Raw genomic sequence first — 21446 nt, forward strand, 5'->3', positions numbered from 1 at the left:
AGGATTCACATACAACTTTTCATAACAATATGATTGGAGATTGGAGATCCTTATACTACATAAACAATATAATGATCGGTTGTTGACTGGAAAGTCCCATTCAAAGTAAGATCACAAGTTACAATGTAATTTCAGATTACTTTAAACCAGTAATTGGTGTTTTGAAAACACTTTTGTCTCTACTCAACTAGCCTTGCTCAGATTGAGGGGTATGTATTCTAAAACATCATAAAAAAATGTCTCCCTACAGTCCTTAATTGTGTACCACAAATTATGTCACTAAATCCGCATACTTAAAATAGGACTTGCACCAAATATCAGCAAGAGGAAGACTCAGATATAGCTATTTTTGCATTTGGGAGAACTATTATAAATATCTGACACTCCTTTGCCATGCTATGTATTCTACAAGTGCTACAGTCGAACCAAGAGCTAAAGCCGTCAGGGGCTCTGTGGTGCAATGGATAGCGCATTGGACTTCTAGTTGGTTGTAGTTATTCAAAGGTTGTTGGTTCGAGTCCCACCAGAGTCGTTCTTTAGTTTTAAATGCAAATATTTAGGATTTACATTCAACTTTTCATAACAATATGATTGGAGATTGGACATCCTTATACTACATAAACAATATAATGATCGGTTTTTGACTGGAAAGTCCCTTTCAAAGTTAGATCACAAGTTACAATGTAATTTCAGATTCCTTTAAACCAGTAATTGGTGTTTTGAAAACACTTTTCTCTCTGCTCAACTAGCCTTGCTCAGATTGAGGGGTATGTATTCTAAAACATCATAAAAAAATGTCTCCCTACAGTCCTTAATTGTGTACCACAAATTATGTCAATAAATCTGCATACTTAAAATAGGACTTGCACCAAATATCAGCAAGAGGAAGACTCAGATATAGCTGTTTTTGCATTTGGGAGAACTATTGTAAATATCTGACACTCCTTTGCCACTCGATGTATTCTACAAGTGCTACAGTCGAACCAAGCGCTAAAACAGCCAGGGGCTCTGTGGCGCAATGGTTAGCGCATTGGACTTCTAGTTGGTTGTAGTTATTCAAAAGTTGTGGGTTCGAGTCCTTCCAGAGTCATTCTCTAGTTTTAAATGCAAATATTTAGGATTTACATTCAACTTTTCATAACAATATGATTGGAGATTGGACATCCTTATACAGGTACTACATAAACAATATAATGATCGGTTATTGACTGTAAAGTCCCTTTCAAAGTTAGATTACAAGTTACAATTTAATTTCAGATTCCTTTAAACCAGTAATTGGTGTTTTGAAAACACTTTTGTCTCTACTCAACTAGCCTTGCTCAGATTGAGGGGTATGTATTCTAAAATATCATAAAAAACTGTCTCCCTACAGTCCTTAATTGTGTACCACAAATTATGTCACTAAATCCGCATACTTAAAATAGGACTTGCACCAAATATCAGCAAGAGGAAGACTCAGATATAGCTGTTTTTGCATTTGGGAGAACTATTGTAAATATCTGGCACTCCTTTGCCACTCTATGTATTCTACAAGTGCTACAATCGAACCAAGCGCTTAAACTGCCAGGGGCGTGGTGGCGCAATGGATAGCGTGTTAGACTTCTAGTTGCTTGTAGTTATTCAAAAGTTGTGGGCTTGAGTCCCACCAGAGTTGTTCTTTAGTTTTAATGCAAATATTTAGGATTCACATACAACTTTTCATAACAATATGATTGGAGATTGGAGATCCTTATACTACATAAACAATATAATGATCGGTTGTTGACTGGAAAGTCCCATTCAAAGTAAGATCACAAGTTACAATGTAATTTCAGATTACTTTAAACCAGTAATTGGTGTTTTGAAAACACTTTTGTCTCTACTCAACTAGCCTTGCTCAGATTGAGGGGTATGTATTCTAAAACATCATAAAAAAATGTCTCCCTACAGTCCTTAATTGTGTACCACAAATTATGTCACTAAATCCGCATACTTAAAATAGGACTTGCACCAAATATCAGCAAGAGGAAGACTCAGATATAGCTATTTTTGCATTTGGGAGAACTATTATAAATATCTGACACTCCTTTGCCATGCTATGTATTCTACAAGTGCTACAGTCGAACCAAGAGCTAAAACCGTCAGGGGCTCTGTGGTGCAATGGATAGCGCATTGGACTTCTAGTTGGTTGTAGTTATTCAAAGGTTGTTGGTTCGAGTCCCACCAGAGTCGTTCTTTAGTTTTAAATGCAAATATTTAGGATTTACATTCAACTTTTCATAACAATATGATTGGAGATTGGACATCCTTATACTACATAAACAATATAATGATCGGTTTTTGACTGGAAAGTCCCTTTCAAAGTTAGATCACAAGTTACAATGTAATTTCAGATTCCTTTAAACCAGTAATTGGTGTTTTGAAAACACTTTTCTCTCTGCTCAACTAGCCTTGCTCAGATTGAGGGGTATGTATTCTAAAACATCATAAAAAAATGTCTCCCTACAGTCCTTAATTGTGTACCACAAATTATGTCAATAAATCTGCATACTTAAAATAGGACTTGCACCAAATATCAGCAAGAGGAAGACTCAGATATAGCTGTTTTTGCATTTGGGAGAACTATTGTAAATATCTGACACTCCTTTGCCACTCTATGTATTCTACAAGTGCTACAGTTGAACCAAGTGCGTAAACCGCCTGGGGCTCTGTGGCGATGGATAGCGCATTGGACTTCTAGTTGGTTGTAATTATTCAAAGGTTGTGGGTTTGAGTCCCACCAGAGTTGTTCTTTAGTTTTAAATGCAAATATTTAGGATTCACATACAACTTTTCATAACAATATGATTGGAGATTGGAGATCCTTATACTACATAAACAATATAATGATCGGTTGTTGACTGGAAAGTCCCATTCAAAGTAAGATCACAAGTTACAATGTAATTTCAGATTCCTTTAAACCAGTAATTGGTGTTTTGAAAACACTTTTGTCTCTACTCAACTAGCCTTGCTCAGATTGAGGGGTATGTATTCTAAAACATCATAAAAAAATGTCTCCCTACAGTCCTTAATTGTGTACCACAAATTATGTCACTAAATCCGCATACTTAAAATAGGACTTGCACCAAATATCAGCAAGAGGAAGACTCAGATATAGCTATTTTTGCATTTGGGAGAACTATTGTAAATTTCTGACACTCCTTTGCCACTCGATGTATTCTACAAGTGCTACAGTCGAACCAAGCGCTAAAACAGCCAGGGGCTCTGTGGCGCAATGGTTAGCGCATTGGACTTCTAGTTGGTTGTAGTTATTCAAAAGTTGTGGGTTCGAGTCCTTCCAGAGTCATTCTCTAGTTTTAAATGCAAATATTTAGGATTTACATTCAACTTTTCATAACAATATGATTGGAGATTGGACATCCTTATACAGGTACTACATAAACAATATAATGATCGGTTATTGACTGTAAAGTCCCTTTCAAAGTTAGATTACAAGTTACAATTTAATTTCAGATTCCTTTAAACCAGTAATTGGTGTTTTGAAAACACTTTTGTCTCTACTCAACTAGCCTTGCTCAGATTGAGGGGTATGTATTCTAAAATATCATAAAAAACTGTCTCCCTACAGTCCTTAATTGTGTACCACAAATTATGTCACTAAATCCGCATACTTAAAATAGGACTTGCACCAAATATCAGCAAGAGGAAGACTCAGATATAGCTGTTTTTGCATTTGGGAGAACTATTGTAAATATCTGGCACTCCTTTGCCACTCTATGTATTCTACAAGTGCTACAATCGAACCAAGCGCTTAAACTGCCAGGGGCGTGGTGGCGCAATGGATAGCGTGTTAGACGTCTAGTTGCTTGTAGTTATTCAAAAGTTGTGGGCTTGAGTCCCACCAGAGTCGTTCTTTAGTTTTAAATGCAAATATTTAGGATTTACATACAACTTTTCATAACAATATGGTTGGAGATTGGAGATCCTTATACTACATAAACAATATAATGATCGGTTTTTGACTGGAAAGTCCCTTTCGAAGTTAGATCACAAGTTACAATGTAATTTCAGATTCCTTTAAACGAGTAATTGGTGTTTTGAAAACACTTTTGTCTCTACTCAACTAGCCTTGCTCAGATTGCGGGGTATGTATTCTAAAACATCATAAAAAAATGTCTCCCTACAGTCCTTAATTGTGTACCACAAATTATGTCACTAAATCCGCATACTTAAAATAGGATTTGCACCAAATATCAGCAAGAGGAAGACTCAGATATAGCTGTTTTTGCATTTGGGAGAACTATTGTAAATATCTGACACTCCTTTGCCACTCTATGTATTCTACAAGTGCTACATTCGAAACAAGCGCTAAAACCGCCATGGGCTCTGTGGCGCAATGGATAGCGCATTTGACTTCTAGTTGGTTGTAGTTATTCAAAGGTTGTGGGTTCAAGTCCCACCAGAGTCGTTCTTTAGTTTTAAATGCAAATATGTAAGATTTAAATTCAACTTTTCATAACAATATAATTGGAGATTGGAGATCCTTATACTACATAAACAATATAATGATCGGTTTTGACTGGAAAGTCCCTTTCAAAGTAAGATCACAAGTTACAATGTAATTTCAGATTCCTTTAAACCAGTAATTAGTGTTTTGAAAACAGTTTTGTCCCTACTCAACTAGCCTTGCTCAGATTGAGGGCTATGTATTCTAAAACATCATAAAAAAATGTCTCCCTACAGTCCTTAATTGTGTACCACAAATTATGTCACTAAATCCGCATACTTAAAATAGGACTTGCACCAAATATCAGCAAGAGGAAGACTCAGATATAGCTGTTTTTGCATTTGGGAGAACTATTGTAAATTTCTGACACTCCTTTGCCACTCTATGTATTCTACAAGTGCTACAGTCGAACCAAGCACTAAAACCGCCATGGTCTCTGTGGCACAATGGATAGTGCATTAGACTACTAGTTGGTTGTAGTTATTCAAAGGTTGTGGGTTCAAGTCCCACCATAGTTGTTCTTTAGTTTTAAATGCAAATATGTAAGATTTAAATTCAACTTTTCATAACAATATGATTGGAGATTGGACATCCTTATACTACATAAACAATATAATGATCGGTTATAGACTGTAAAGTCCCTTTCAAAGTTAGATTACAAGTTACAATGCAATTTCAGATTCCTTTAAACCAGTAATTGGTGTTTTGAAAACACTTTTGTCTCTATTCAACTAGCCTTGCTCAGATTGAGGGGTATGTAATCTAAATCATCATAAAAAAATGTCTCCCTACAGTCCTTAATTGTGTACCACAAATTATGTCACTAAATCCGCATACTTAAAATACGACTTGCACCAAATATCAGCAAGGAGAAGATTCAGATATAGCTGTTTTTGCATTTGTGAGAACAATTGTAAATATCTGACACTCCTTTGCCACTCTATGTATTCTACAAGTGCTACAGTCGAACCAAGCGCTTAAACTGCCAGGGGCGCTGTGGCGCAATAGATAGCTTGTTAGACTTCTAGTTGGTTGTAATTATTCAAAGGTTGTGGGCTTGAGTCCCCCCAGATTCATTCTTTGGTTTTAAATGCAAATATTTAGGATTTACATTCAACTTTTCATAACAATATGATTGGAGATTGGAGATCCTTATACTACATAAACAATATAATGATCGGTTTTTGACTGGAAAGTCCCTTTCAAAGTAAGATCACAAGTTACAATGTAATTTCAGATTCCTTTAAACCAGTAATTGGTGTTTTGAAAACACTTTTGTTTCTACTCAACTAGCCTTGCTCAGATAGAGTGGTATGTATTCTAAAACAACATAAAAAAATGTCTCCCTACAGTCCTTAATTGTGTACCACAAATTATGTCACTAAATCCGCATACATAAAATAGGACTTGCACCAAATATCAGCAAGAGGAAGACTCAGATATAGCTGTTTTTCCATTTGGAAGAACTATTGTAAATATCTGACACTCCTTTGCCACTCTATGTATTCTACAAGTGCTACAGTCGAACCAAGAGCTTAAACTGCCAGGGGCTCTGTGGCCCAATGGATAGCGCATTGGTCGTCTAGTTGGTTGTAGTTATTCAAAGGTTGTGGTTTCGAGTCCCACCTTAGTCATTCTTTAGTTTTAAATGCAAATATTTAGGATTTACATTCAAATTTTCATAACAATATGATTGGTGATAGGAGATCCTTATATTACATAAACAATATAATGATCGGTTGTTGACTGGAAAGTCCCTTTCGAAGTTAGATCACAAGTTACAATGTAATTTCAGATTCCTTTAAACCAGTAATTGGTGTTTTGAAAAATTACATTGTATCCGCATACTTAAAATAGGACCTGCACAAAATATCAGCAAGAGGAAGACTCAGATATAGCTGTTTTTGCATTTGGGAGAACTATTGTAAATATCTGACACTCCTTTGCCACTCTATGTATTCTACAAGTGCTACAGTTGAACCAAGCGTGTAAACCGCCTGGGGCTCTGTGGTGATGGATAGCGCATTGGAATTCTAGTTGGTTGTAGTTATTTAAAGGTTGTGGGTTTGAGTCCCACCAGAGTCATTCTTTAGTTTTAAATGCAAATATTTAGGATTTACATACAACTTTTCATAACAATATGATTGGAGATCCTTATACTGCATAAACAATATAATGATCGGTTGTAGACTGGAAAGTCCCTTTCAAAGTAAGATCTCAAGTTACAATGTAAATTCAGATTCCTTTAATCCAGTAATTGGTGTTTTGAAAACACTTTTGTCTCTACTCAACTAGCCTTGCTCAGATTGAGGGGTATGTATTCTAAAACATCATAAAAAAATGTCTCCCTACAGTCCTTAATTGTGTACAACAAATTATGTCACTAAATCAGCATACTTAAAAAAAGGAATTGCACCAAATATCAGCAAGAGGAAGACTCAGATATAGCTGTTTTTCCATTTGGGAGAACTATTGTAAATATCTGACACTCCTTTGCCACGCTATGTATTCTACAAGTGCTACAGTCGAACCAAGCGCTAGAACCGAAAGGGGCTCTGTGGTGCAATGGATAGCACATTGGAATTCTAGTTGGTTGTAGTTATTCAAAGGTTGTGGGTTCGCGACCCCCCAGAGTCTTTCTTTTGTTTTAAATGCAAATATTTAGGAATTACATTCAAGTTTTCATAACAATATGATTTGAGATTGGACATCCTTATACTACATAAACAATATAATGATCGGTTTTTGACTGGAAAGTCCCTTTCAAAGTAAGATCACAAGTTACAATGTAATTTCAGATTCCTTTAAACCAGTAACTGGTGTTTTGAAAACACTTTTCTCTCTGCTCAACTAGCCTTGCTCAGATTGAGGGGTATGTATTCTAAAACATCATAAAAAAATGTCTCCCTACAGTCCTTAATTGTGTACCACAAATTATGTCACAAAATCCGCATACTTAAAATAGGACTTGCACCAAATATCAGCAAGAGGAAGACTCAGATATAGCTGTTTTTCCATTTGGGAGAACTATTGTAAATTTCTGACACTCCTTTGCCACGCTATGTATTCTACAAGTGCTACAGTCGAACCAAGCGCTAAAACAGCCAGGGGCTCTGTGGCGCAATGGATAGCGCTTTGGACTTCTAGTTGGTTGTAGTTATTCAAAGGTTGTAGGTTCGAGTCCCACCAGAGTCGTTCTTTAGTTTTAAATGCAAATATTTAGGATTTACATTCAACTTTTCATAACAATATGATTGGAGATTGGAGTTCCTTATACTACATAAACAATATAATGATCGGTTTCTGACTGGAAAGTCCCTTTCAAAGTTAGATCACAAGTTACAATGTAATTTCAGATTCCTTTAAACCAGTAATTGGTGTTTTGAAAACACTTTTCTCTCTGCTCAACTAGCCTTGCTCAGATTGAGGGGTAGGTATTCTAAAACATCATAAAAAACTGTCTCCCTACAGTCCTTAATTGTGTACCACAAATTATGTCAATAAATCTGCATACTTAAAATAAGACTTGCACCAAATATCAGCAAGAGGAAGACTCAGATATAGCTGTTTTTGCATTTGGGAGAACTATTGTAAATATCTGACACTCCTTTGCCACTCTATGTATTCTACAAGTGCTATAGTTGAACCAAGTGCGTAAACCGCCTGGGGCTCTGTGGCGATGGATAGCGCATTGGACTTTTAGTTGGTTGTACTTATTCAAAGGTTGTGGGTTTGAGTCCCACCAGAGTCGTTCTTTAGTTTTAAATGCAAATATTTAGGATTCACATACAACTTTTCATAGCAATATGATTGGAGATTGGAGATCCTTATACTACATAAACAATATAATGATCGGTTGTTGACTGGAAAGTCCCTTTCAAAGTAAGATCACAAGTTACAATGTAATTTCAGATTACTTTAAACCAGTAATTGGTGTTTTGAAAACACTTTTGTCTCTACTCAACTCGCCTTGCTCAGATTGAGGGGTTTGTATTCTAAAACATCATAAAAAAATGTCTCCCTACAGTCCTTAATTGTGTACCACAAATTATGTCACGAAATCCGCATACTTAAAATAGGACTTGCACCAAATATCAGCAAGACGAAGACTCAGATATAGCTATTTTTGCATTTGGGAGAACTATTGTAAATTTCTAACACTCCTTTGCCACTCGATGTATTCTACAAGTGCTAAAGTCGAACCAAGCACTAAAACAGCCCGGGTCTTTGTGGCACAATGGATAGTGCATTAGACTTCTAGTTGGTTGTAGTTATTCAAAGGCTGTGGGTTCAAGTCCCACCATAGTCATTCTTTAGTTTTAAATGCAAATATGTAAGATTTAAATTCAACTTTTCATAACAATATGATTGGAGATTGGACATCCTTATACTACATAACCAATATAATGATCGGTTATTGACTGGAAAGTCCCTTTCAAAGTTAGATAACAAGTTACAATGCAATTTCAGATTCCTTTAAACCAGTAATTGGTGTTTTGAAAACACTTTTGTCTCTATTCAACTAGCCTTGCTCAGATTGAGGGGTATGTAATCTAAAACATCATAAAAAAATGTCTCCCTACAGTCCTTAATTGTGTACCACAAATTATGTCACTAAATCCGCATACTTAAAATACGACTTGCACCAAATATCAGCAAGGAGAAGATTCAGATATAGCTGTTTTTGCATTTGTGAGAACAATTGTAAATATCTGACACTCCTTTGCCACTCTATGTATTCTACAAGTGCTACAGTCGAACCAAGCACTAAAACTGCCAGGGGCGCTGTGGCACAATAGATAGCTTGTTAGACTTCTAGTTGGTTGTAATTATTCAAAGGTTGTGGGCTTGAGTCCCCCCAGATTCATTCTTTGGTTTTAAATGCAAATATTTAGGATTTACATTCAACTTTTCATAACAATATGATTGGAGATTGGAGATCCTTATACTACATAAAGAATATAATGATCGGTTTTTGACTGGAAAGTCCCTTTCAAAGTAAGATCACAAGTTACAATGTAATTTCAGATTCCTTTAAACCAGTAATTGGTGTTTTGAAAACACTTTTGTTTCTACTCAACTAGCCTTGCTCAGATAGAGTGGTATGTATTCTAAAACAACATAAAAAAATGTCTCCCTACAGTCCTTAATTGTGTACCACAAATTATGTCACTAAATCCGCATACTTAAAATAGGACTTGCACCAAATATCAGCAAGAGGAAGACTCAGATATAGCTGTTTTTCCATTTGGAAGAACTATTGTAAATATCTGACACTCCTTTGCCACTCTATGTATTCTACAAGTGCTACAGTCGAACCAAGAGCTTAAACTGCCAGGGGCTCTGTGGCCCAATGGATAGCGCATTGATCGTCTAGTTGGTTGTAGTTATTTAAAGGTTGTGGGTTCGAGTCCCACCTTAGTCGTTCTTTAGTTTTAAATGCAAATATTTAGGATTTACATTCAACTTTTCATAACAATATGATTGGAGATAGGAGATCCTTATACTACATAAACAATATAATGATCGGTTGTTGACTGGAAAGTCCCTTTCGAAGTTAGATCACAAGTTACAATGTAATTTCAGATTCCTTTAAACCAGTAATTGGTGTTTTGAAAAATTAAATTGTATCCGCATACTTAAAATAGGACCTGCACCAAATATCAGCAAGAGGAAGACTCAGATATAGCTGTTTTTGCATTTGGGAGAACTATTGTAAATATCTGACACTCCTTTGCCACTCTATGTATTCTACAAGTGCTACAGTTGAACCAAGCGTGTAAACCGCCTGGGGCTCTGTGGTGATGGATAGCGCATTGGAATTCTAGTTGGTTGTAGTTATTTAAAGGTTGGGGGTTTGAGTCCCACCAGAGTCGTTCTTTAGTTTTAATTGCAAATATTTAGGATTTACATTCAACTTTTCATAACAATATGATTGGAGATTGGACATCCTTATACTACATAAACAATATAATGATCGGTTTTTGACTGGAAAGTCCCTTTCAAAGTTAGATCACAAGTTACAATGTAATTTCAGATTCCTTTAAACCAGTAATTGGTGTTTTGAAAACAATTTTCTCTCTGCTCAACTAGCCTTGCTCAGATTGAGGGGTATGTATTCTAAAACATCATAAAAAAATGTCTCCCTACAGTCCTTAATTGTGTACCACAAATTATGTCAATAAATCTGCATACTTAAAATAGGACTTGCACCAAATATCAGCAAGAGGAAGACTCAGATATAGCTGTTTTTGCATTTGGGAGAACTATTGTAAATATCTGACACTCCTTTGCCACTCTATGTATTCTACAAGTGCTACAGTTGAACCAAGTGCGTAAACCGCCTGGGGCTCTGTGGCGATGGATAGCGCATTGGACTTCTAGTTGGTTGTACTTATTCAAAGGTTGTGGGTTTGAGTCCCACCAGAGTTGTTCTTTAGTTTTAAATGCAAATATTTAGGATTCACATACAACTTTTCATAACAATATGATTGGAGATTGGTGATCCTTATACTCAGATATAGCTATTTTTGCATTTGGGAGAACTATTGTAAATTTCTGACACTCCTTTGCCACTCGATGTATTCTACAAGTGCTACAGTCGAACCAAGCGCTAAAACAGCCAGGGGCTCTGTGGCGCAATGGTTAGCGCATTGGACTTCTAGTTGGTTGTAGTTATTCAAAAGTTGTGGGTTCGAGTCCTTCCAGAGTCATTCTCTAGTTTTAAATGCAAATATTTAGGATTTACATTCAACTTTTCATAACAATATGATTGGAGATTGGACATCCTTATACAGGTACTACATAAACAATATAATGATCGGTTATTGACTGTAAAGTCCCTTTCAAAGTTAGATTACAAGTTACAATTTAATTTCAGATTCCTTTAAACCAGTAATTGGTGTTTTGAAAACACTTTTGTCTCTACTCAACTAGCCTTGCTCAGATTGAGGGGTATGTATTCTAAAATATCATAAAAAACTGTCTCCCTACAGTCCTTAATTGTGTACCACAAATTATGTCACTAAATCCGCATACTTAAAATAGGACTTGCACCAAATATCAGCAAGAGGAAGACTCAGATATAGCTGTTTTTGCATTTGGGAGAACTATTGTAAATATCTGGCACTCCTTTGCCACTCTATGTATTCTACAAGTGCTACAATCGAACCAAGCGCTTAAACTGCCAGGGGCGTGGTGGCGCAATGGATAGCGTGTTAGACTTCTAGTTGCTTGTAGTTATTCAAAAGTTGTGGGCTTGAGTCCCACCAGAGTCGTTCTTTAGTTTTAAATGCAAATATTTAGGATTTACATACAACTTTTCATAACAATATGGTTGGAGATTGGAGATCCTTATACTACATAAACAATATAATGATCGGTTTTTGACTGGAAAGTCCCTTTCGAAGTTAGATCACAAGTTACAATGTAATTTCAGATTCCTTTAAACGAGTAATTGGTGTTTTGAAAACACTTTTGTCTCTGCTCAACTAGCCTTGCTCAGATTGCGGGGTATGTATTCTAAAACATCATAAAAAAATGTCTCCCTACAGTCCTTAATTGTGTACCACAAATTATGTCACTAAATCCGCATACTTAAAATAGGATTTGCACCAAATATCAGCAAGAGGAAGACTCAGATATAGCTGTTTTTGCATTTGGGAGAACTATTGTAAATATCTGACACTCCTTTGCCACTCTATGTATTCTACAAGTGCTACATTCGAACCAAGCGCTAAAACCGCCATGGGCTCTGTGGCGCAATGGATAGCGCATTGGACTTCTAGTTGGTTGTAGTTATTCAAAGGTTGTGGGTTCAAGTCCCACCAGAGTCGTTCTTTAGTTTTAAATGCAAATATGTAAGATTTAAATTCAACTTTTCATAACAATATAATTGGAGATTGGAGATCCTTATACTACATAAACAATATAATGATCGGTTTTGACTGGAAAGTCCCTTTCAAAGTAAGATCACAAGTTACAATGTAATTTCAGATTCCTTTAAACCAGTAATTAGTGTTTTGAAAACAGTTTTGTCCCTACTCAACTAGCCTTGCTCAGATTGAGGGCTATGTATTCTAAAACATCATAAAAAAATGTCTCCCTACAGTCCTTAATTGTGTACCACAAATTATGTCACTAAATCCGCATACTTAAAATAGGACTTGCACCAAATATCAGCAAGAGGAAGACTCAGATATAGCTGTTTTTGCATTTGGGAGAACTATTGTAAATTTCTGACACTCCTTTGCCACTCTATGTATTCTACAAGTGCTACAGTCGAACCAAGCACTAAAACCGCTATGGTCTCTGTGGCACAATGGATAGTGCATTAGACTACTAGTTGGTTGTAGTTATTCAAAGGTTGTGGGTTCAAGTCCCACCATAGTCGTTCTTTAGTTTTAAATGCAAATATGTAAGATTTAAATTCAACTTTTCATAACAATATGATTGGAGATTGGACATCCTTATACTACATAAACAATATAATGATCGGTTATAGACTGTAAAGTCCCTTTCAAAGTTAGATTACAAGTTACAATGCAATTTCAGATTCCTTTAAACCAGTAATTGGTGTTTTGAAAACACTTTTGTCTCTATTCAACTAGCCTTGCTCAGATTGAGGGGTATGTAATCTAAATCATCATAAAAAAATGTCTCCCTACAGTCCTTAATTGTGTACCACAAATTATGTCACTAAATCCGCATACTTAAAATACGACTTGCACCAAATATCAGCAAGGAGAAGATTCAGATATAGCTGTTTTTGCATTTGTGAGAACAATTGTAAATATCTGACACTCCTTTGCCACTCTATGTATTCTACAAGTGCTACAGTCGAACCAAGCGCTTAAACTGCCAGGGGCGCTGTGGCGCAATAGATAGCTTGTTAGACTTCTAGTTGGTTGTAATTATTCAAAGGTTGTGGGCTTGAGTCCCCCCAGATTCATTCTTTGGTTTTAAATGCAAATATTTAGGATTTACATTCAACTTTTCATAACAATATGATTGGAGATTGGAGATCCTTATACTACATAAACAATATAATGATCGGTTTTTGACTGGAAAGTCCCTTTCAAAGTAAGATCACAAGTTACAATGTAATTTCAGATTCCTTTAAACCAGTAATTGGTGTTTTGAAAACACTTTTGTTTCTACTCAACTAGCCTTGCTCAGATAGAGTGGTATGTATTCTAAAACAACATAAAAAAATGTCTCCCTACAGTCCTTAATTGTGTACCACAAATTATGTCACTAAATCCGCATACATAAAATAGGACTTGCACCAAATATCAGCAAGAGGAAGACTCAGATATAGCTGTTTTTCCATTTGGAAGAACTATTGTAAATATCTGACACTCCTTTGCCACTCTATGTATTCTACAAGTGCTACAGTCGAACCAAGAGCTTAAACTGCCAGGGGCTCTGTGGCCCAATGGATAGCGCATTGGTCGTCTAGTTGGTTGTAATTATTCAAAGGTTGTGGGTTCGAGTCCCACCTTAGTCATTCTTTAGTTTTAAATGCAAATATTTAGGATTTACATTCAAATTTTCATAACAATATGATTGGTGATAGGAGATCCTTATACTACATAAACAATATAATGATCGGTTGTTGACTGGAAAGTCCCTTTCGAAGTTAGATCACAAGTTACAATGTAATTTCAGATTCCTTTAAACCAGTAATTGGTGTTTTGAAAAATTACATTGTATCCGCATACTTAAAATAGGACCTGCACAAAATATCAGCAAGAGGAAGACTCAGATATAGCTGTTTTTGCATTTGGGAGAACTATTGTAAATATCTGACACTCCTTTGCCACTCTATGTATTCTACAAGTGCTACAGTTGAACCAAGCGTGTAAACCGCCTGGGGCTCTGTGGTGATGGATAGCGCATTGGAATTCTAGTTGGTTGTAGTTATTTAAAGGTTGTGGGTTTGAGTCCCACCAGAGTCATTCTTTAGTTTTAAATGCAAATATTTAGGATTTACATACAACTTTTCATAACAATATGATTGGAGATCCTTATACTGCATAAACAATATAATGATCGGTTGTAGACTGGAAAGTCCCTTTCAAAGTAAGATCTCAAGTTACAATGTAAATTCAGATTCCTTTAATCCAGTAATTGGTGTTTTGAAAACACTTTTGTCTCTACTCAACTAGCCTTGCTCAGATTGAGGGGTATGTATTCTAAAACATCATAAAAAAATGTCTCCCTACAGTCCTTAATTGTGTACAACAAATTATGTCACTAAATCAGCATACTTAAAAAAAGGAATTGCACCAAATATCAGCAAGAGGAAGACTCAGATATAGCTGTTTTTCCATTTGGGAGAACTATTGTAAATATCTGACACTCCTTTGCCACGCTATGTATTCTACAAGTGCTACAGTCGAACCAAGCGCTAGAACCGAAAGGGGCTCTGTGGTGCAATGGATAGCACATTGGAATTCTAGTTGGTTGTAGTTATTCAAAGGTTGTGGGTTCGCGACCCCCCAGAGTCTTTCTTTTGTTTTAAATGCAAATATTTAGGAATTACATTCAAGTTTTCATAACAATATGATTTGAGATTGGACATCCTTATACTACATAAACAATATAATGATCGGTTTTTGACTGGAAAGTCCCTTTCAAAGTAAGATCACAAGTTACAATGTAATTTCAGATTCCTTTAAACCAGTAACTGGTGTTTTGAAAACACTTTTCTCTCTGCTCAACTAGCCTTGCTCAGATTGAGGGGTATGTATTCTAAAACATCATAAAAAAATGTCTCCCTACAGTCCTTAATTGTGTACCACAAATTATGTCACAAAATCCGCATACTTAAAATAGGACTTGCACCAAATATCAGCAAGAGGAAGACTCAGATATAGCTGTTTTTCCATTTGGGAGAACTATTGTAAATTTCTGACACTCCTTTGCCACGCTATGTATTCTACAAGTGCTACAGTCGAACCAAGCGCTAAAACAGCCAGGGGCTCTGTGGCGCAATGGATAGCGCTTTGGACTTCTAGTTGGTTGTAGTTATTCAAAGGTTGTAGGTTCAAGTCCCACCAGAGTCGTTCTTTAGTTTTAAATGCAAATATTTAGGATTTACATTCAACTTTTCATAACAATATGATTGGAGATTGGAGTTCCTTATACTACATAAACAATATAATGATCGGTTTCTGACTGGAAAGTCCCTTTCAAAGTTAGATCACAAGTTACAATGTAATTTCAGATTCCTTTAAACCAGTAATTGGTGTTTTGAAAACACTTTTCTCTCTGCTCAACTAGCCTTGCTCAGATTGAGGGGTAGGTATTCTAAAACATCATAAAAAACTGTCTCCCTACAGTCCTTAATTGTGTACCACAAATTATGTCAATAAATCTGCATACTTAAAATAAGACTTGCACCAAATATCAGCAAGAGGAAGACTCAGATATAGCTGTTTTTGCATTTGGGAGAACTATTGTAAATATCTGACACTCCTTTGCCACTCTATGTATTCTACAAGTGCTATAGTTGAACCAAGTGCGTAAACCGCCTGGGGCTCTGTGGCGATGGATAGCGCATTGGACTTCTAGTTGGTTGTACTTATTCAAAGGTTGTGGGTTTGAGTCCCACCAGAGTCGTTCTTTAGTTTTAAATGCAAATATTTAGGATTCACATACAACTTTTCATAGCAATATGATTGGAGATTGGAGATCCTTATACTACATAAACAATATAATGATCGGTTGTTGACTGGAAAGTCCCTTTCAAAGTAAGATCACAAGTTACAATGTAATTTCAGATTACTTTAAACCAGTAATTGGTGTTTTGAAAACACTTTTGTCTCTACTCAACTCGCCTTGCTCAGATTGAGGGGTTTGTATTCTAAAACATCATAAAAAAATGTCTCCCTACAGTCCTTAATTGTGTACCACAAATTATGTCACGAAATCCGCACACTTAAAATAGGACTTGCACCAAATATCAGCAAGACGAAGACTCAGATATAGCTATTTTTGCATTTGGGAGAACTATTGTAAATTTCTAACACTCCTTTGCCACTCGATGTATTCTACAAGTGCTACAGTCGAACCAAGCACTAAAACAGCCCGGGTCTTTGTGGCACAATGGATAGTGCATTAGACTTCTAGTTGGTTGTAGTTATTCAAAGGTTGTGGGTTCAAGTCCCACCATAGTCATTCTTTAGTTTTAAATGAAAATATGTAAGATTTAAATTCAACTTTTCATAACAATATGATTGGAGATTGGACATCCTTATACTACATAACCAATATAATGATCGGTTATTGACTGGAAAGTCCCTTTCAAAGTTAGATAACAAGTTACAATGCAATTTCAGATTCCTTTAAACCAGTAATTGGTGTTTTGAAAACACTTTTGTCTCTATTCAACTAGCCTTGCTCAGATTGAGGGGTATGTAATCTAAAACATCATAAAAAAATGTCTCCCTACAGTCCTTAATTGTGTACCACAAATTATGTCACTAAATCCGCATACTTAAAATACGACTTGCACCAAATATCAGCAAGGAGAAGATTCAGATATAGCTGTTTTTGCATTTGTGAGAACAATTGTAAATATCTGACACTCCTTTGCCACTCTATGTATTCTACAAGTGCTACAGTCGAACCAAGCACTAAAACTGCCAGGGGCGCTGTGGCGCAATAGATAGCTTGTTAGACTTCTAGTTGGTTGTAATTATTCAAAGGTTGTGGGCTTGAGTCCCCCCAGATTCATTCTTTGGTTTTAAATGCAAATATTTAGGATTTACATTCAACTTTTCATAACAATATGATTGGAGATTGGAGATCCTTATACTACATAAAGAATATAATGATCGGTTTTTGACTGGAAAGTCCCTTTCAATGTAAGATCACAAGTTACAATGTAATTTCAGATTCCTTTAAACCAGTAATTGGTGTTTTGAAAACACTTTTGTTTCTACTCAACTAGCCTTGCTCAGATAGAGTGGTATGTATTCTAAAACAACATAAAAAAATGTCTCCCTACAGTCCTTAATTGTGTACCACAAATTATGTCACTAAATCCGCATACTTAAAATAGGACTTGCACCAAATATCAGCAAGAGGAAGACTCAGATATAGCTGTTTTTCCATTTGGAAGAACTATTGTAAATATCTGACACTCCTTTGCCACTCTATGTATTCTACAAGTGCTACAGTCGAACCAAGAGCTTAAACTGCCAGGGGCTCTGTGGCCCAATGGATAGCGCATTGGTCGTCTAGTTGGTTGTAGTTATTTAAAGGTTGTGGGTTCGAGTCCCACCTTAGTCGTTCTTTAGTTTTAAATGCAAATATTTAGGATTTACATTCAACTTTTCATAACAATATGATTGGAGATAGGAGATCCTTATACTACATAAACAATATAATGATCGGTTGTTGACTGGAAAGTCCCTTTCGAAGTTAGATCACAAGTTACAATGTAATTTCAGATTCCTTTAAACCAGTAATTGGTGTTTTGAAAAATTAAATTGTATCCGCATACTTAAAATAGGACCTGCACCAAATATCAGCAAGAGGAAGACTCAGATATAGCTGTTTTTGCATTTGGGAGAACTATTGTAAATATCTGACACTCCTTTGCCACTCTATGTATTCTACAAGTGCTACAGTTGAACCAAGCGTGTAAACCGCCTGGGGCTCTGTGGTGATGGATAGCGCATTGGAATTCTAGTTGGTTGTAGTTATTTAAAGGTTGGGGGTTTGAGTCCCACCAGAGTCGTTCTTTAGTTTTAATTGCAAATATTTAGGATTTACATACAACTTTTCATAACAATATGATTGGAGATCCTTATACTGCATAAACAATATAATGATCGGTTGTTGACTGGAAAGTCCCTTTCAAAGTAAGATCTCAAGTTACAATGTAAATTCAGATTCCTTTAATCCAGTAATTGGTGTTTTGAAAACACTTTTGTCTCTACTCAACTAGCCTTGCTCAGATTGAGGGGTATGTATTCTAAAACATCATAAAAAAATGTCCCCCTACAGTCCTTAATTGTGTACCACAAATTATGTCACTAAATCCGCATACTTAAAATAGGAATTGCACCAAATATCAGCAAGAGGAAGACTCAGATATAGCTGTTTTTCCATTTGGGAGAACTATTGTAAATATCTGACACTCCTTTGCCACGCTATGTATTCTACAAGTGCTACAGTCGAACCAAGCGCTAGAACCGAAAGGGGCTCTGTGGTGCAATGGATAGCGCATTGGAATTCTAGTTGGTTGTAGTTATTCAAAGGTTGTGGGTTCGAGTCCCCCCAGAGTCTTTCTTTTGTTTTAAATGCAAATATTTAGGAATTACATTCAAGTTTTCATAACAATATGATTTGAGATTGGACATCCTTATACTACATAAACAATATAATGATCGGTTTTTGACTGGAATGTCCCTTTCAAAGTTAGATCACAAGTTACAATGTAATTTCAGATTCCTTTAAACCAGTAATTGGTGTTTTGAAAACACTTTTCTCTCTGCTCAACTAGCCTTGCTCAGATTGAGGGGTATGTATTCTAAAACATCATAAAAAAATGTCTCCCTACAGTCCTTAATTGTGTACCACAAATTATGTCACTAAATCCGCATACTTAAAATAGGACTTGCACCAAATATCAGCAAGAGGAAGACTCAGATATAGCTGTTTTTCCATTTGGGAGAACTATTGTAAATTTCTGACACTCCTTTGCCACGCTATGTATTCTACAAGTGCTACAGTCGAACCAAGCGATAAAACAGCCAGGGGCTCTGTGGTGCAATGGATAGCACATTGGACTTCTAGTTGGTTGTAGTTATTCAAAGGTTGTAGGTTCGAGTCCCACCAGAGTCATTCTTTAGTTTTAAATGCAAATATTTAGGATTTACATTCAACTTTTCATAACAATATGATTGGAGATTGGAGTTCCTTATACTACATAAACAATATAATGATCGGTTTTTGACTGGAAAGTCCCTTTCAAAGTTAGATCACAAGTTACAATGTAATTTCAGATTCCTTTAAACCAGTAATTGGTGTTTTGAAAACACTTTTCTCTCTGCTCAACTAGCCTTGCTCAGATTGAGGGGTAGGTATTCTAAAACATCATAAAAAACTGTCTCCCTACAGTCCCTAATTGTGTACCACAAATTATGTCAATAAATCTGCATACTTAAAATAGGACTTGCACCAAATATCAGCAAGAGGAAGACTCAGATATAGCTGTTTTTGCATTTGGGAGAACTATTGTAAATATCTGACACTCCTTTGCCACTCTATGTATTCTACAAGTGCGACAGTCGAACCAAGCGCTTAAACTGCCAGGGACACTGTGGCGCAATAGATAGCTTGTTAGACTTTTAGTTGGTTGTAATTATTCAAAGGTTGTGGGCTTGAGTCCCCCCAGATTCATTCTTTAGTTTTAAATGCAAATATTTTGGATTTACATTCAACTTTTCATAACATTATGATTGGAGATTGGAGATCCTTATACTACATAAACAATATAATGATCGGTTTTTGCCTGGAAAGTCCCTTTCAAAGTAAGATCACAAGTTACAATGTAATTTCAGATTCCTTTAAACCAGTAATTGGTGTTTTGAAAACACTTTTGTTTCTACTCAACTAGCCTTGCTCAGATAGAGTGGTATGTATTCTAAAACAACATAAAAAAATGTCTCCCTACAGTCCTTAATTGTGTACCACAAATTATGTCACTAAATCCGCATACTTAAAATAGGACTTGCACCAAATATCAGCAAGAGGAAGACTCAGATATAGCTGTTTTTCCATTTGGAAGAACTATTGTAAATATCTGACACTCCTTTGCCACTCTATGTATTCTACAACTGCTACAGTCGAACCAAGAGATTAAACTGCCAAGGGCTCTGTGGCCCAATGGATAGCGCATTGGTCGTCTAGTTGGTTGTAGTTATTCAAAGGTTGTGGGTTCGAGTCCCACCTTAGTCGTTCTTTAGTTTTAAATGCAAATATTTAGGATTTACATTCAACTTTTCATAACAATATGATTGGAGATAGGAGATCCTTATACTACATAAACAATATAATGATCGGTTGTTGACTGGAAAGTCCCTTTCGAAGTTAGATCACAAGTTACAATGTAATTTCAGATTCCTTTAAACCAGTAATTGGTGTTTTGAAAAATTAAATTGTATCCGCATACTTAAAATAGGACTTGCACCAAATATCAGCAAGAGGAAGACTCAGATATAGCTGTTTTTGCATTTGGGAGAACTATTGTAAATATCTGACACTCCTTTGCCACTCTATGTGTTCTACAAGTGCTACAGTTGAACCAAGCGTGTAAACCGCCTGGTGCTCTGTGGTGATGGATAGCGCATTGGAATTCTAGTTGGTTGTAGTTATTTAAAGGTTGTGGGTTTGAGTCCCACCAGAGTCGTTCTTTAGTTTTAAATGCAAATATTTAGGATTTACATACAACTTTTCATAACAATATGATTGGAGATTGGAGTTCCTTATGCTACATAAACAATATAATGATCGGTTTTTGACTGGAAAGTCCCTTTCAAAGTTAGATCACAAGTTACAATGTAATTTCAGATTCCTTTAAACCAGTAATTGGTGTTTTGAAAACACTTTTCTCTCTGCTCAACTAGCCTTGCTCAGATTGAGGGGTAGGTATTCTAAAACATCATAAAAAACTGTCTCCCTACAGTCCCTAATTGTGTACCACAAATTATGTCAATAAATCTGCATACTTAAAATAGGACTTGCACCAAATATCAGCAAGAGGAAGACTCAGATATAGCTGTTTTTGCATTTGGGAGAACTATTGTAAATATCTGACACTCCTTTGCCACTCTATGTATTCTACAAGTGCGACAGTCGAACCAAGCGCTTAAACTGCCAGGGACACTGTGGCGCAATAGATAGCTTGTTAGACTTCTAGTTGGTTGTAATTATTCAAAGGTTG

The 21446-nt window shown here is 36.1% G+C and overlaps 10 non-coding genes across 10 annotated transcripts; all 10 read left to right on the forward strand.

Moving 5' to 3' along the window:
• Positions 1-446: 446 nt before the first annotated feature.
• TRNAR-UCU (transfer RNA arginine (anticodon UCU)) lies at positions 447-532 on the forward strand. The gene is given in 2 exon segments: positions 447-483; positions 497-532. It is a non-coding gene; the product is annotated as a tRNA-Arg (tRNA).
• A 472-nt stretch (positions 533-1004) lies between these two features.
• TRNAR-UCU (transfer RNA arginine (anticodon UCU)) lies at positions 1005-1090 on the forward strand. The gene is given in 2 exon segments: positions 1005-1041; positions 1055-1090. It is a non-coding gene; the product is annotated as a tRNA-Arg (tRNA).
• A 1035-nt stretch (positions 1091-2125) lies between these two features.
• TRNAR-UCU (transfer RNA arginine (anticodon UCU)) lies at positions 2126-2211 on the forward strand. The gene is given in 2 exon segments: positions 2126-2162; positions 2176-2211. It is a non-coding gene; the product is annotated as a tRNA-Arg (tRNA).
• Positions 2212-3239: 1028 nt separating this feature from the next.
• TRNAR-UCU (transfer RNA arginine (anticodon UCU)) lies at positions 3240-3325 on the forward strand. The gene is given in 2 exon segments: positions 3240-3276; positions 3290-3325. It is a non-coding gene; the product is annotated as a tRNA-Arg (tRNA).
• Positions 3326-4361: 1036 nt separating this feature from the next.
• Positions 4362-4447, forward strand: TRNAR-UCU (transfer RNA arginine (anticodon UCU)). Its single transcript is given in 2 exon segments — positions 4362-4398; positions 4413-4447. It is a non-coding gene; the product is annotated as a tRNA-Arg (tRNA).
• Positions 4448-7595: 3148 nt separating this feature from the next.
• TRNAR-UCU (transfer RNA arginine (anticodon UCU)) lies at positions 7596-7681 on the forward strand. Its single transcript is given in 2 exon segments — positions 7596-7632; positions 7646-7681. It is a non-coding gene; the product is annotated as a tRNA-Arg (tRNA).
• A 3432-nt stretch (positions 7682-11113) lies between these two features.
• TRNAR-UCU (transfer RNA arginine (anticodon UCU)) lies at positions 11114-11199 on the forward strand. Its single transcript is given in 2 exon segments — positions 11114-11150; positions 11164-11199. It is a non-coding gene; the product is annotated as a tRNA-Arg (tRNA).
• Positions 11200-12235: 1036 nt separating this feature from the next.
• Positions 12236-12321, forward strand: TRNAR-UCU (transfer RNA arginine (anticodon UCU)). The gene is given in 2 exon segments: positions 12236-12272; positions 12286-12321. It is a non-coding gene; the product is annotated as a tRNA-Arg (tRNA).
• A 3148-nt stretch (positions 12322-15469) lies between these two features.
• TRNAR-UCU (transfer RNA arginine (anticodon UCU)) lies at positions 15470-15555 on the forward strand. Its single transcript is given in 2 exon segments — positions 15470-15506; positions 15520-15555. It is a non-coding gene; the product is annotated as a tRNA-Arg (tRNA).
• A 3704-nt stretch (positions 15556-19259) lies between these two features.
• Positions 19260-19345, forward strand: TRNAR-UCU (transfer RNA arginine (anticodon UCU)). Its single transcript is given in 2 exon segments — positions 19260-19296; positions 19310-19345. It is a non-coding gene; the product is annotated as a tRNA-Arg (tRNA).
• Positions 19346-21446: the final 2101 nt, after the last annotated feature.

This window comes from Taudactylus pleione, unplaced genomic scaffold (genome assembly GCF_031769625.1).
Source record: "Taudactylus pleione unplaced genomic scaffold, aTauple2 ptg000070l, whole genome shotgun sequence".
Taxonomy (NCBI): Eukaryota; Metazoa; Chordata; class Amphibia; order Anura; family Myobatrachidae; genus Taudactylus; species Taudactylus pleione.